The 16,532-nt window shown below is 37.1% G+C and overlaps 1 protein-coding gene across 9 annotated transcripts in view; it reads right to left on the bottom strand.

Annotated features, from left to right (window-relative positions):
- Nucleotides 1–16,532, bottom strand: part of ESRRG (estrogen-related receptor gamma) — a 396,968-nt gene that overhangs the window by 130,048 nt on the left and 250,388 nt on the right. The gene's annotated exons all lie outside the window — the stretch shown is intronic.

The raw sequence follows: 16,532 nt of genomic DNA, 5'->3' as shown, positions 1-16,532 counted from the left end.
AGCTATAGATTCGTGTTCTCAAAAAAAAACACATTAGTCCAGACAATTTGACTAACTTGACTCAACTTTCTAAAGTGATTTCTGAGATCTTGTCTTCAGTTTTTCACCTTCTCATGTTAAAAAAAAAAGAATAAATAATCAATTTCTACTTCAGATCTGGAATCAAATTCACCAATGGAAAATAGACATAAATCCACAAGGCTGGCTTCCTTTCCAATGAGTGTAACTGAGATCAAAGCCTGACCCTTCATTAAAATACCTGCTTAGGATAAGATATATCCTAAAATCAGTGCCCATGGATCTTATTTAGTGCCTGCAATTTTTACTGTAAAATTCTATTGAAAACAAATGACATGTGAATTTGGAAAACAGCCAGACTGATGTGCAGAAATGTTACCCTCTAAACTTAAAATCAGAATTTATTTGGGGAGGTGGAAGGAGCAAGCTATCTGGTGTCAACAAATAGGCCAAGGAAATGGGAAGGTTAAAGCCATGAAAATATCTTATTACATTGGACCACCTGCTTGTGTTGTCCTTTCCTCAAGAACTGGAGGGGGGGAAATCCCCTTGCCAGCCTGCAGTAGCGTGTGCCTTTTCTTCTGCATCTGCTGCCTTGTAGCCGTCACTGTTAATGAGTGCTATAATTAATAGATAGCTCTCTCTTGTCTCTCTACTTGCACTCTGGGCTAAGCACTTTTCTCAAGTCAACATTTGAAAGAAAGCGGGTCGGCACTGACTTACAGCAGCTCTGCGAATTCCTTTTAATTTAGAGCACTTACACCACCACTCCACTTATTACCTTATAATTACTGGACCGCTCTCACATACATTATGATCGTAGAGTTGAGTAAGAAGTTATTAGGGTACTAAAACATGGTGTCTCTCTCTCCTCTTTTTTGACACTGAATTTTATACAGCTACGATTAAAAATATCAATTAACTTTCACATTCTACCAACTTTTTTTTTTTACATTATTTTTCTATCCACTAACACTAAGGTCCTTTTATTGACTAAACACGTACTTGGTCTTCTTGTCATCTCCCCACTGCTGTGACTCCACATATTAAGTCTTAAAATACAGCAGTAAGAGTCACTGCCTACAGTCTGTCATAACCAGCTTGATGGCATGTTCTTGTCTAAAACTCCCACTGCCAATCTTTTTTTTTCCAATTTGTGCAATAACGAGCTCGAATGTCACCCTTCCCTTCCCAGAAAAGCTATTTGCAATTAATTAGTTGTCCAAATCTATGTTGTCTTAGCCAGTGCAAAAGTGGATATCTCCCACTCCAAGCGGTCAGAACCAAAACATAAACTCAGTTCTACAAGCATTCAAATCTGACCACCAGTGTTGCTTAGGCTAAAGCCAGTCTGATGATGCTTCTGAAGTAGCAGTTTCTGGTACTAAACAAGACAGAGCTGCTTTTGGTTACAGCTTAAACAGTACAGACTGGATTGGTGCATGCTGGCAAAGCACAAACGAAGTTAAAACATTAACCATTCCAAGGAAAAGCAAAAACATCAGCGCCTGACTCTGAGAACAAAAACTTTCTCAATTCCCTGAAGGTGAACCAGAGTCGAGGCTGGGTACCAGCTGCGGGTGGGCAACAGACACCAACTGCTTTCACTCCTTCGTTACTGCACCACGTCTGAACCAAAGTTAATTCAAGACCCATCTTACACGGATGGCAGGTGGGACCACCATCAAATTATCACGCTGAACATTTGGAATAATGCCTAAGCTAGATCTCTGTAAAATCCCTCCCTCAGTTCCCTCCTAATTACTACTTAGCTCGTTACACTGAAGAATTCCTAGACACCATTGCATTATAGTCTAAAACTACAGTTGGAGCTTAATTCTCTTTTCCTCCCTGTGTCTGAAATTCTACAGCTCTATTATTCAAGCCTGAAATATTCACAACTATCTATAAATTCAATTGTCAGCCAGTGGGTTTTATTCTAGACCTCACTTCAATCTAAAATTAGAGGCACTAAAATTCACATTAACTCTAAGAGGAATGTAGTGAATAAGACTTTATTTCAAAAGAACACCTTTTTGTCAGAAAGAGCTATTTTCAAGATGATGGCTTTATCTGCATTCAAAGAGAATAAGCCCAATTCCACATTGTGCTGTTAATGCAAAATTTTTAGGTCACATTGGATTAATAAAAATCTAAATTTAGTTAAGGTTTATGAATAGAAATAACATGTGTCATATAAAAATGTACAGTATTTATTTTAATGCCTTGGTGGAGTTGTTTTTTTTCTTTACTAGATTTTAAGTCAAATAAATGGCAGCTCCATTTGTGGTGGGCTGTTCTCAGGTAAGTTTTCTAACAACTGGTTGCTCTTGGGTAAACTTTCCTTTCAGTAACTTTAGGGTAAGTAACTAATTGACTCTAGAAACATTTCCATGCCCATTTACAACAGAAACTATATAGGGTGCTGCAAGCCTCAAGTAATATGCAATATATAGCATGACTCTTCATTTCTGCTAAATTTACTTCACAACTTCTTCGTTTAAGTAAGACCTGAAGCCAGTCACTGCTGGCAGAATGACAGAGCACTTCAGTATGCAACTCCTGCTTTAAAATGGTCTTAAACAATAGCAAATAAATTGTAATGCTATGTGCTAAAATGGTCTTAAACAATAGCAAATAAATTGCTATGTGCTATGAAAGGTTGAATATATTAAGAATTTATTAATGCAATCACATTCATATTTCCATCTACCTGCCACATTAATAATGATATTGACAGTGCTGACACTGGCTAAATCAGTATCAATATACAAGCCGAGTGCAAAAATTAACTGCACCTGATTACAGTATATAGCCTTAAAAAAGAAAACCTTCCCATTCAAACCACTGGGAGCTCTTTATAATCCATCCATCCATGCAACTGGTTCAGAAAGTTATGCTTCCCTCATCGCCCTTATTACCAATACCTAAAGGAGGTCAAAACCACATGCCAATACTTGATAATCTGTTAACACAATTTATGCTTGCTTTTCAAGTAGGAAAAGCTTTGCTTACAGCATCACTCGCTACTTCAGAGCTGTGCTGGTGGTTTCAGTGACAATAATAGTTAGTCACAATAATTAGAGTGAACATCTTTATTATAGGCCAACACAAAAGTCCACTTTTACCTGCACAAGAAGTTTTTCTTTCCTTGAAGAGAGAATTACCTTATTTCCATAAATATCAGAATAGGTTGTTCGCAGTTGACCTTTTTAATGATGGCTACTACGTGGGAGCAGCAGCAAGGCAGGTGGTATTACGCTCACCTAGGTACTTTTTACACCAGCAGTGCGACCTATCCGATTTTTCCCTGATACATTCCTTTAACTCACATGGATGTTAACCAAAAAAGTCTTAACTTGTTATCGTCATACATTTAACGATGAAAATAAACACATGAAAGAAAGTCTTGGTCTAGGTGACACAGTAAATCTGTAGCAGTCAGGAATGGAAGCCAGCTCCTTGCTTTGACCATAAAACTCATATTTCCTGTCAAATACTGTGCTTCCGCTATCATTTCACAATTCTATACCAAAATCAGTAGACAGTACGGCATGTCCCAGTGATTTCCCATACTCTCCTTCTCTGAATCCAAGAGGGAAAAAAACATTTTTGTGGAAAGAAATGATAATGTTGCTTCTTGCACCACTGCCTGCAACAACGTCTCGTGACTTTCACCAGGTCCCGTTAAAGAGCTGAGTAACAATTTCAGCTGAGCTGCTTTACATTGAGCATTTTTTTCTGCTTCAGCTAATTGCACTCTAGTAAAGTGGCAAAATGTGAATCACTTAGTAGGAAAATGGGCACCAGCTGCTATTGTCAGAGAATGGAGATGCCAAAGAAAAGGAAAGTGACTGAATGAAGTGTCATGTCAGAAATCAACGGTGCAACGTGTGATTTGAGAAAACATGACTACTTTACAGAGACAGGGTGTCATTATGGCATCACAGTAATACGATGCTTTGACAACTGCTGGGTCTAACATATCATCATTGCATTAAGGTGCACTGGCTTAGTTGGGAGAAGGGAAAGAAAGGATTTCTTCTTTTAATAAGAAATATTGTAAGGCCTGCTTGGTTAACCTAGTGGATGAGATCATTAATTGTGAAGTATTGCTAATCCTATCCCATGCATGCACAAACAAAACTGTTATTATGCATTAGGTCTTTATTAATGAACACACGTGTACAACCACATTCTAAAGAGCACCCTGTGCAAAATAGAACAGCTGTGGTGCATTTTTTTGTTTGAGAGCCTTTTTTTTTAAACCAACACTGACTATTTCATTGTTTTCTGTAATTTCTTCATTCTTTTATGTTTTCTTGAAACCTTCAGCACTTCACCTTGGTAAGGGAAAGCAAAACAAGCCAAAGACTTCTTCCAGAGCAGCTGTCATAGCCACTAGCAGCCGGAACAGAAGAAGCAATGCTTGAATCCATCATGTTGTTACCAGCAGTGGCTTGACTTAGCTGACGATTGCTGACAGAGGATCCAGCCTCCCAAACAGTTATTATTGCTCTGTGTGCAATCTACCAAGCTCTGCTAAAGCACTTCCTACACACAAGGCAGTGGAAGGCTACACTACTGCGTGGTCATTTTTAGTTTAACAAAACAAGCCATTATCTGAAGCCCTTCACATTTTCACCTAATCTGAGAGGGTGCACTTAGTTTGTTTTCTGTGCTGCTTTCAAAAAGCAAAATTTTCAAGTGGCTGACTTGCAACTAACTGCAGACCCTCCAAAATGAGGGGGAATTATTTCAACCTCCCCTCTCTCCCCCCCAGTATATAAATATTCATTATTGCTTCCCTTTCTATTTCAAGTTGATTCCCTGTGCTTCCTGGTTGATAAACTTTGTTAACAAGAAGGAAATGATCCTGAGATAGCCCAATGTGTTGCAAATTATCACTGTTGACAGCTTCTACATTTAAGGATTACATCTGATGCAACAATGCATACTAGCATCATTTATCTTTAGCTCATTTCCTTGGACCTATTTCAACTGAGGTTGAGCATCTCTTGTTTATAGCTCTAAATACTGTAAGTGAGCAACTGGCAAATCAATAAAACTGTTAAATGCATAATAATACTGTGTAATTACTTACATGATGTTTTGCATAATTAACTGTCTGAGGTGTTCCTTGATATAATGGATCCTCAGAATATGGAATAACCTATAAGCCTATAAAGCACACCCTGTTTATATGAACAGAAATTATGTTTAAAAGTCTCATTCTAATAATCCAAAACAGGCTTTGGCACTATACGACAGAAAGCCTTCCTTTCCTGCCAAGTCTAAATCAATTCTTATGGCATTACTTCATAACTAATGTGATATTTCACTGATGATGACTATTACCCTGATTACTTGGAAGTAATGTAGTAATAGCAAAAATACACTTAGATTAAACAAACTACTGCTATTTAATCAATATTATTGAGACAAACTAAGTGTTTTAATAAGTCTGTATAGATGCACTAATGGTGGTTTAATTAAATGTATCCTTAGACATGCACAAGCTCTGCAGCATACAGATCCAATGGTTTGACAGACCATAACATTACTCTTCGGAATGTAAAAGCCGATCACCTACAGTCAACAGAATTGTAAAATGATTATTCTTTACATCAGGCACTCTTTGGGGAACAAAAAGTAAACAGGAAAGAAAACTCAAAGATCTTGCACCTTTGAGCTGAAACATCAGACATCTGAAAAGGTGCCAGCCCTCAGTGACACAGTTGTCCACTGCATCCAATGTATGTCACTGCAACACACTTAACAAAAACAGACATTCAACTGAAAGAATAAATAAATAAAGCTGATATAAAAATCACAAAACTGACCTTTATTTTTGCACTTGTATGCAACAAATAAGCTACTAGCTGTGTTATGCACTACTACTAGTAGGCTATCACCACAGAAATTTTCTGGCAGAAAAAACCTGTTCTACAGTTTTCATATATTTCAAGTAGAAAAAGGTACTTTTTTCATATGGTCTGATAATTCAGTTTCCAAATTCTTTAGGAAAAAACAATAAGGCAAATACAAAAAGTAGATGGCACTTTAAAATAAAATCATTCTGGAATGCCTGAAAGTTACACATAAATGTAAATGTATGATTTTTGCATTCTCTGTACATATTCTGATATAACTTAAACCTCAGTAAATACTTCATATCCTACTTAATTCTTAGGTTCTCTTTTTCTCCTGTGTTTCTAACATTTTTACACAATTAGAACATGGCTGTTGTTTGAAGTTAGAACCATATCATTAGAATGCCTTAGACTTACCTTCTCTCCTTTACTGATTTCTAGTCTAATGTTGCTTATTTTTTGTTGCTATAATACTTAACACATCTCAAATGAGTCAGGTCTCCAGCACCTGGAGAGCTGCACAAACTCACAGTAAAAGACTTCCCATGCCCAGTTTCAACTAAAAAGCTGTGATGTGACTACCAGAATGATGGCGAAGTTTCATCATATGAAAATCAGTACAATGATCAGGAAGAGTAAGATTTTATTACTCTCTCTTCAAACTGTAGCCTAGTGCTTTTAATTCACATCACACGTTGAAAGACAGCAAATCTCTGGTTAAGAAGTCAGGTATTTTTCTGTGATGGAACATAATTTTATTTGTCATTATACTCCAGTGGTATCAGGTGGAGTCCACCTGATGTCTCTAGCCCCCAGAGGACATGGTAAAGTGTCAAGGAGTCACCTAATTATTAATTGTGAGGATTCTTTTTATTAAATCAACTGAAATAGCAAAAGAAAATAAAATGCTACATTCAGCTACTTCAAGGGAGAAAAATACAAAACTACAAAAGTAAGTAAAGATTTATTCAAGAACATAACAGGCTTTCTAAAGAGGGATTATTTTTAAACGATTATAGCATCAAAAGCAGTTACTTCTACCAGTCAGTAAAGCCAGTACTACAGATCAGAGAAACATAGCTGTCATTCATCACTTCGCAAAATGAAAAAGACAACAAAAAAATGCCTTGAGTCTCAAGACAGAGTCAAAGTTTGCATCATCAGATTTTTCACGATTTCTTGCAGCAATTTCCTTCCATCGCTAAAAGGCAGAGTGTAGGTGTGCACACACCATGTACCTGTCTCCCCCACCCAGCTCTCTCACTGAAGTTCTGCAGATTTGTAACAGAAGAATTATAGTTTGCCAGCCAAGCTCTGTTAATTTTGAGAAGCGATTATAAAGAACACACCAGAAATAGTATCAGAGAATGAGCGTCTTAAAAGACTCAAGACTAGAACTTACGAAGCAAGTGATCCTTCTCCCACCCCCTCACTCAGCTGGATGCTGTCTCCCAGCCACACGCCACTGGCTTTAAACCACCCCCCTACACATACACACACACACACGTGCAACCAAAAAGCTACTTGGTGAGTTGGAAAATGACGTTTTCCTGCAATCAGTGTTTAAGTGAATGTTTGTCCCAGTGTGTTACACCATGCTGTCAGCTAGCAGCAGGGAGTCGTTGAGTTGTTACTACATTTGATTTGACTGCCAGTAGGAAGCTTTATTTCTACCAACTGTTAGTTGCCAGCTCTAAGGATCTTCTCTTACTTAGTTTTGTTTTGTTTTAAGATATAGTCCATTATTTTTCTCTTTCGCTCTAAAGACTCTTAGTGTATGGCAGAAGCATTTCCACATTTCCATGCATCACAGCTGCCTCTTCACTTACATTTGCTGCCTTAAATGCAAAAAAAAAAATTGTATTCAGGAGTATAACTTGGTCCTGACACACATCAGAGAAGTGATTTTTATATCCGGACTCCTGAATGAGAGGTACAAAGATGAATATTTACATAAGCAAACTGAAGAAGGGGAATTTTATTCAAATCTTTTCCTAAAAATGTGGCTTAAAGACTGGAGGAATAGGTATGGAGAGAGAAACTGGGTGGATTTTCCTTCTGAGGAAAGCATCTGCTATCCAGATCCTTATATGTTTCCCAGACAGAGTTTTTAGTAGGGTTTTTTGTTTGCTTGTTTACTATTTATGTATATCGTGAAAGGTTTCTCCTCTGTCAAACAAGATACTATAACTTTAACAGTTGTTTACAATGCTTCCTCTTCCTACACAATAATGATGATTTTGATAATTAGTATCTAATTATAATGGATCTGACAACAACTTCCAACAACGAAAAGCATCTTTAGAAAAATGAAAGCATATGCCTGAATAGTGCAGGGAGGTGGGGTGGGGGAGAGAAATACATTCCTATGAGACAGCCTGAGAACTCAAGCTGAATGGAAAAGTAATTAACACTAAAGAGCTAAAACTGTAATTAAAGAAAATTTCATTAAAGGGAGGCAGGTGATTCCACTTTCCTAAATATGACAAGGTGCTGTATAAAAATAAAATAGCAGCCAGTTTCAGTGAGTGGAGCAGGAAAGCCATGTCTTTAACCAGATCAAATTCTCGAAATTGGCTGTCAAGACGGGATTGTTGTGATTTATACCCGTCTATCAAGCGCATGAAAGAGAGAGACAGGAGAGGAAAAGAGGCAAGCTGCTGTCGCTTCCATTCGCAAAGCACCTTTAATTTCCACGGCACCATCTGTTACCAAATCTAATTCACATTCCCTCCTAATCTGGTTTAGTTCTGTAATACTAATTCTTCCACTACTCCTATGAACATCTCAAGAAAAAGCTTTGGTCTTGGTTGGTAAAAAATTGAATATTATACAGTTAAGGTTCTGGTGACTTAAGTGAGGCATGCTGCCCATTAAAATGCACTCCCGGTAAAAGGATTTGTTTCCAGTCAGTGCAGAGATACAGAACTGCTCACATTTGAAAAAAGTCATGGGGGGAGGAGGGAAGAGGAAAAGAAGGGGAGAAAAAGTGGGAAAAAAAAAATAAATCACAGCTGATAATAAGAAAGTAGGCTGTGGACATGAAAGCAGAGGTTGTCATAAAATACAATTGTTGTCAAGTTTAGTCACTTTCAGTACTGGCTATAAAATCACTTTGTCACGGTCTCATATCGAAAGCTCAAAACCGTATTTTTGCTAAGGAAACTAGAAGGAGTGAAATGTAAGATTCTACGAGGGAGAAAATATTTCTTTCAAATTATGACATGCAAATGTCCATAAGAAACCAAAAAGGTAGGAAAAAAAAAATCCAAAGTGGTTTAAAACAGTCTCCTGCGTGTCAGCATTTCGCCAAATGCCACAGTCTTATTCTTAGCTGTGTGATGATGACAAAAATCCCAATCATTTTTGTGGGACTTGGACACACATTAAAGGACCAGGCCTTTCCTGTGGCTAAGCATTTTCAGACAGGCAGTCCCTCATCCACTGGGTCTAGAGGTGACTCAGCTTTCTTCTTGGTTCCCACACAGACTTTCTTCACCAGGGCCTCTTGAAATTGGCATTAAAAAAAAAAAAAAAAAAAAGAACTAGCCAAATGTTACTACTAATAATTACTATTAATAATGCTCATCTTTTACTTATTGATTTTAACGCAGATCTTAAACTGTATTTCCAGGAAGTACCACTACCTCCCTCTTACAGACAGGCAAAACGAGACACAGAAAGGTGAAGACTTGCCCAATGCTGCTTAGCAGGCCAATGACACAGCATGCAACAGAATCAAGGTTCTGGGGAGTCCCAATTCAGTATATTTTGAATTATTTCTTAATTTTTTTTGCCATGGCTTTGATGAAAACATGCCTTCGAAGTCTGAAAATTTACTTCTAAGAAGGGAACTTGCCTTCAGCTTCCAGAAATGAAGCCTTTGTTATTTTTAAATACATTTTTTTTTTTTCAAAAGGGGAAACTTATTTTAAGGCTAAATTAAATCTCTTCTTATTCTTATATTAAAACGTTTATTTTTCTGTTAAAGTAATCCCGATTTATGTGTGTGTAGCCTTCCCAAAAATAAAGCCTATGGCAAAAACAGCTTTGGCCTGCACAAAGGGTAATGTGTGAGCAATGTGTAGCTGTGAATAGCCCAAGGTTTTTATGTAATTTTTTTTTTAAGGATTTAAAATAGAAAAGTTAGACAATACTAGGAAAAACACTACTGTGATAGAACAGTAATATTCTACAAAATTCAAAAAGGAGAGCTGCTTTTCATTATATGAAAGAGAAATGCACAAACAAATTCCTAGCAAAAGAAAAGATTACAAATTTGTAACTGCTATGAAACATCCATGAACAGAGATATCAGTTCTAAAGATTAACGTGAACTCTGACAAAGCCTCCTTCTCCAGTATCACTGCTCGATTCACAAATTGCTTAAATCATCTGGGTAATTTTATAAACTGTGTTGGGTTTGAGGGTTAGTTATTTTAATGGGAAGAGTTGGTAAAAAAACTAAATTAAATTTGTTCCAAATACACCACATCTGCTATTCATTGTGGGTCAAAACCTTGGGTACAGGGGAATAGACCCAGCAACTCTGAAGCTCTGCAAATTTATACTAGCTAATGGTGTTATTCCCCAACTCGGCCTGTGATTTCAGAAGGTCTAAGGTCCTGATACTCTGATATGGAAGATGCAAGTGGATTACCATAACCTACTGCACCCAAGGAAAACCACACTGACATCAAAGGACTCAGAGAGCATAGCAGTCGATTTTTTTTATATTTTTTTTTTGTGTCTTTTACACTAAAGCATTTGAGTCCTGGCTGTTAATGCACAGAATTTCTATTTCCACACTATAAAAACTCTTAACATTTGTAAATGAAAACTGTAAGAAAAAAGAACCTCTACCTTTGAATTTTTATTCTTTCTTTGTTTACCTATCTTGATTCTGGAAGCACTGGACATTAAAAATAGGCAGAACAAACAGTTGAATATGTTACTTGGGAACGGTACTGATGACCCAATTTGTGCTGAGGTAAATCAGAGAATGTACAGAAACAAAACGCTGTGCAGCTCAAGTCTTTTCTAGCCTGCTTTGGATTTTAATGTGTGATTACAGATCTTTACAAATAAATAAATAAATAAACCTTTGGCTTTTCACAGTTCCTTTTCTTCACATATTACTACGTGTAATTCAAACCTATTTATGCCACTGGGTTTGCACGTCAGAGATTTGCCTCTGGAAATAAGCAGCAAAGGTCAAGAAGTAATGGCTTTCACTTTTAAAATGTTTGCATGATTCCAGCAAATTTGCAGGATGAGATTTTCACAAAGTCCTGATGTGGTTTCTACTCTTTTATCTTTTGCCTTCTATTTTGGTGGGAGTCACAGGGAGAAAAGAAGGGAATTCAGCATATTCCCAAAAAATTGTCTAAAATCACAAATGTGTACCAGCCCAATTATTACATTCAGAACAAGGATGTTGCTACTTACAAGTACAAAGCAATTGTATCAATATGCTGCAACTATTGCACACTGAGCCAGTGGTCATCTGCTCTGTAAGAAGTCACTGAGAGACCTGTCCAAGAAAAACTTTACATGAACAAAGCAGCATTAATTATTCCATATTGCACACTGCAAATTTCAGCTCTATTTTAATGATAGACTTGCTTCAATTCTTTCAGCAGTATAAAATCTGGAACAAATATTTATTTCTTGTAGATCTAAAAGTCCTGTTTATGTCGACTGCCCTTGGGCAAACAACGAAAGAGAGACTGGCCTGAAGAAAGCACTGCACTCTACCATAAAACTAAATTAACACACACATTTGATCCTGAGAAGTTTTGTGCCTCACCAGTTTCAGCACAAGTTCAAGGTACTCAGTGAACTGCGTATCAGCCCTTATCAGTTAATGGGAGTGCATCAAATGATAATTTCACCAGGTTGTTCTTTGCATTTTATATCACGATAGGACTGAGGTCTGGAATAAAAATCCACCTGCATTTCACCAAGAATCTGCTCCGCCTAGAATATACATCAATTCTGCTCTCCTCCTTCACTGGTACTTTACAAAGTAGACAGTCTGATAGCAACTGAGTCTTTATATTACCATTGCTTCACAGAATGAATAGCCTGGAGTTCTAAAAAATAAATTATACGCAACCAAGATAACACCAATATATTCCAAACTTTAACTGCCCATAGTTGGAAGCTTAATAAACTGAGGGTGTTTGTGGAGATCAGCATGAATACCTAAATGAGGCCACTCTCAACTACTCCTAGATGCCTGCATCAAACATAATTGTCAAATCCAAAACGGGACATCAGCTGAAACACCCGTCATAGGACAGCAAATAATGACAGTCAAATGATGATGTGGGATTGGCTGACTGTACATTATACAGGCATGGTAATCCTACAGGTTGTATTAAATATGAGAGCCCAAGATTTATGTTATGGGTGATAAGGCCAAGAATGCTGTAAAAGTGAAAAAATATGGCAACAGTATGCAGTACATCACTACTAGGATAATTATTTATATAAAAAAGTTCCCATTCTCAGGCTTCCAACATGTAGGGATAAAATTCATATATTCAAAGAAGACATAATAATAACCTGTCAGCTTGTGGTGATGGATATGTTTTTAATCCAAATGACCAGTCTCCAGTCTACCTGTCATAAAGGGACACAAAAAAATTGAATTTTCCTTTCATAATTCTTTAAGTTGCAAGTGAAAAAACACAGAAGGATGATAAGTGGCTCATTCCAGTGGACAGATGGACAGGCAGTAGTAAAATGTATGAATAAAAGGCACTGTTCCTTCACTAATGCTATTTTCACTTGTTACACACTGCAACTCAGAGCCAGACAGATAAGGTCTCTTTCAAGAATACCCCTACATAATCTAAGTTATATTCCATACAATAAGAGATTGCTATAAAGACTAAGCATATTATGCTATTTAGCTGTCATTTGAAAGCAATCCTGCACAAACTAGCACAAAAGCTCTACTTCATGTGCATCTTACTGACTTGAGGCACTTGCCCAAAAAAATCCCCTATTCTTAAATGCTCTGCTACTGAGGAGGAGTGTCTGACCTGTGTATTTTAATTTCTAAGAATTCACTCAATCAAGGAACCCTGGCAGAAATTTAATAAATCTATCAGTCACTTCTGATGCAGAAGGAAAACTACACAGCCCATTCCTCTCCCCTCCTCACATGCAAAACACACACCACATTTGCCACAAATCTTCCCCAGCCTGCATTCTTCCGGGGTAAAAATGACAAAGAAATTTAACTAAGTTAATTTTAAGTGCTGAAAATGTAGGCAGACTGCTCAGTTATTTCATTTTAAAAGATCTTCATTTTCCCATCTGTGTTATGGCAATTTTATTACACATTCGGCAAATTTACAGTAACAAGATGTTCCCCTGACAAATTAATCACTTTCCAAGCATTTTATCATATAAATAAAATATCACCTCAAGAGAGAAAATCAGCTCAATCAGTTGATTTAACCCATCTTTCAGGGAACTCGTCTGAAACAGATTGAGCGCATTTTTTCTGAAGAGGGACTGCACACACATCCTCCTGGACTCCCAGCTCATATGGTGAGGGTTTTCTCAAAGAAAATATTTAAAACTAGCTGATAGGATGCAAGATTCTTACTGCAAGAACCACATTGCTGCAATGACAGACCTCTATCAGGAACAGAGACTCATTCAGAAGTTGGTATAGCCTTTAACTGAGGAACTACATCTCCCCTTAACGTGACTGATAACTACTTCTGCAGCATTTCTCCGGTATTTTGCAACAATCATAATATAAGAATCAAATAGATGTAGGGATTTTTTAATAATCTGCTCTAATGTTTTAAGAACCTCACAATAAAATATCACAGGTAAAACTTCAACCAGTTTTGTGATTCATCAAGCCTTTGATTTTTTGTTTTGCTTTTTAAATTTCCCCAGTGCTCTCTACTCATTTTGGAAAGTAAATTTTGTTTTTACGAAAAATAAAGGAATGGCAACATTAGCAATGCAATGCATGACCAGCAGAGAAGTGGATTCAATTCAAGTTTTCCCAAACTAATCCTTAAAACAACTCACTGCCTTTCTGGAGAGAATCTGACACTGAAGCAATTTAACCTCTCTGCCATTTAACCTTTCTCCCTCTGCCCTGCTCCCCCCATTCTCCTTTCCATTCAGGGACTGCCAGCAAGTATAAACAAGAAGGACTAGCTCTGTTTATGTTACTAAAACGTAAAGTTGTTAAAGCCAAGAAATTTTAAACAGATTTGTTATTTTTTTGCCTGGAGTTAGTGGTATCAATATAGGTATTTTGTATTTATTCCAACACTCTAAAGAAATATGACAGTAAATCACCCTTTTGTCAGAACCACCAGACAAGAGAACACAGATACATAATTCTTGCAACATGACTATACTTTTCAATGAGATATTTACAATATTCTCAACAAAGAAGTTGTGGGTGCCAAGGAAAAGAGAATTCACACATCTAGACAGCCTTTTCATTCCCGTTACTCCCTCAGCAAAATACTAACTTTACCTCCCCAGATAATAACACATGAATAATACATATAACAATACAATTCACAATACATTCACAATACAAGCAGGAGAACAGTGTGCTTTATGGAATGCTATCAAATAGCAACATAAATGCTGGTATTTGCTATTTAGCCCATATAATTAATAATGCTGCAAATAGCCATATTAATACTACAAGACATCAGTATTAAAAGCTGCAAGCTGTGCACAGCCCTGAATGGCTTAAGCGTTATCAATAAAGAATGTTTAGATGAAAAATTATCAGTTTACATACAAATATAAAATTCCATACTCTACCGGTACCTTTTACCTGCTAAAATGTTCCTGGTTTAGGTACTTTGTAAACAAGTTACTCTCAGAGGTCATGAAACACAACAAAGAATTCTGACCGTAGGTCAGAGCAACTTCAGAGCTTTAAATAGACACTGAAAACTTAAAACAAAACAAACAAACAAAAAAACCCAACAACAACAAAAAGCTAAACACAAGACAGTCTATTATAGTGCTTCTTAGTCTTACTTTCTGAATTGGGAACCCCTAAATATTTGTTGTGCAAGATGCAAGTGAACCAGGCCAGCTGGGAAGGGTTTATTACCAATGTTCCTGGTTTAGGTACTTTGTAAACAAGTTACTCTCAGAGGTCATGAAACACAACAAAGAATTCTGACCGTAGGTCAGAGCAACTTCAGAGCTTTAAATAGACACTGAAAACTTAAAACAAAACAAACAAACAAAAAAACCCAACAACAACAAAAAGCTAAACACAAGACAGTCTATTATAGTGCTTCTTAGTCTTACTTTCTGAATTGGGAACCCCTAAATATTTGTTGTGCAAGATGCAAGTGAACCAGGCCAGCTGGGAAGGGTTTATTACCCATTGACCCCTTCCTCCAAGTACTTAGCCAGGAAATTTACTACCTGTATCACATAACTTACGCATGCAAGCTTTGCACAATCAAGTCCCAAAAATCAGTGTTTCATTTAAGAAGCAGCTTTTTCAGCTTCCACTACAAAAAAAAGGGCATTCTAAACATGCAGTATGTGTCATGGGATGCTCGCTTCTTTCCTTGAAATATAGACAATGGAAATAAACGAGCTTTTCCTGTTCTAATTAAATGTATATTAAAAGACTTAGAGTAGCTGGAACCTTAAGTCAATGGAATATACTCTATCCTCAGCCAGTACACACAAATCAACCATTTTTTATCAAATCAACCATTTTTTCATAACTGAAAGCAGTGCCTTCCTTGCGCATGAAGTGTAAAGTTCAAACACCACGATGAGGAAAACTACAGGGAGAACATGCTACTTCCTCCTCGCTTACATCTTTAGAACCACACAAAATTCAGTGAGTTTGGGTGACACTGGAATACAACTTTGAATCCAGCATCCAGCTAGATACTGAAGACCCAGATGCCAGTGCAGAAACTGTGTAAGCAGATAAATTTGATTCCATGCAGTAAACACACAACTGCTTTCAAGATTCAGCTCACCCGGCTACAGGATCTGGCCAGAATTTTATAAAAACTTCTACAAATATTAAAACCGAAGCATAACAATATACAACCATTCACAAAATGAAGGGCAAATCTTTCAGACCTCATGTAGGGCAGAAAGCTCCAGGATGAGAAGCAACCCCAGACAACGTTGGGTGTTCCTTCTTGAAACTGAATTCCTGCTACTAAACATTTATTCTGACAATATTTAATTGAGGCAAAGTGTCTTCATTTGGTACCCCTTTCACAGCCTGCTGATGGACTTCAAAAAATCTGCACAAGGCATTTAGATCCTTTGGCCTAAATGTCTGTGATGCATAGAATTCCTTCAATTGGCCTTTAAATTAAAAATTAAACTTTTCTTTTGAAAGTCACGTCCTTGAAGTTCTGAAGTAGCCAGTAATCCTTTTATACACCATAAAATATTTTCATCATTTTTTTCCCCTGCAATTGTTTCCTGATTCACCACAGAGCATACACTGAACTCCTAAAATCATTTGACAGTGGAGTCAATCTACAGGGAGAACGGAAACTCAAAGATTTGGAAAGTTACGAACACAGACTTTAAGTTACTTTCAAAGGTTAAATTTAATGGGGGGGGGGGGGGGGGGAACAGTGA

The sequence above is a fragment of the Calidris pugnax genome, unplaced genomic scaffold, assembly GCF_001431845.1.
Source record: "Calidris pugnax isolate Ruff unplaced genomic scaffold, ASM143184v1 scaffold24, whole genome shotgun sequence".
Classification (NCBI taxonomy): domain Eukaryota; kingdom Metazoa; phylum Chordata; class Aves; order Charadriiformes; family Scolopacidae; genus Calidris; species Calidris pugnax.
This window is presented reverse-complemented; position numbering and strand designations above follow the sequence as displayed.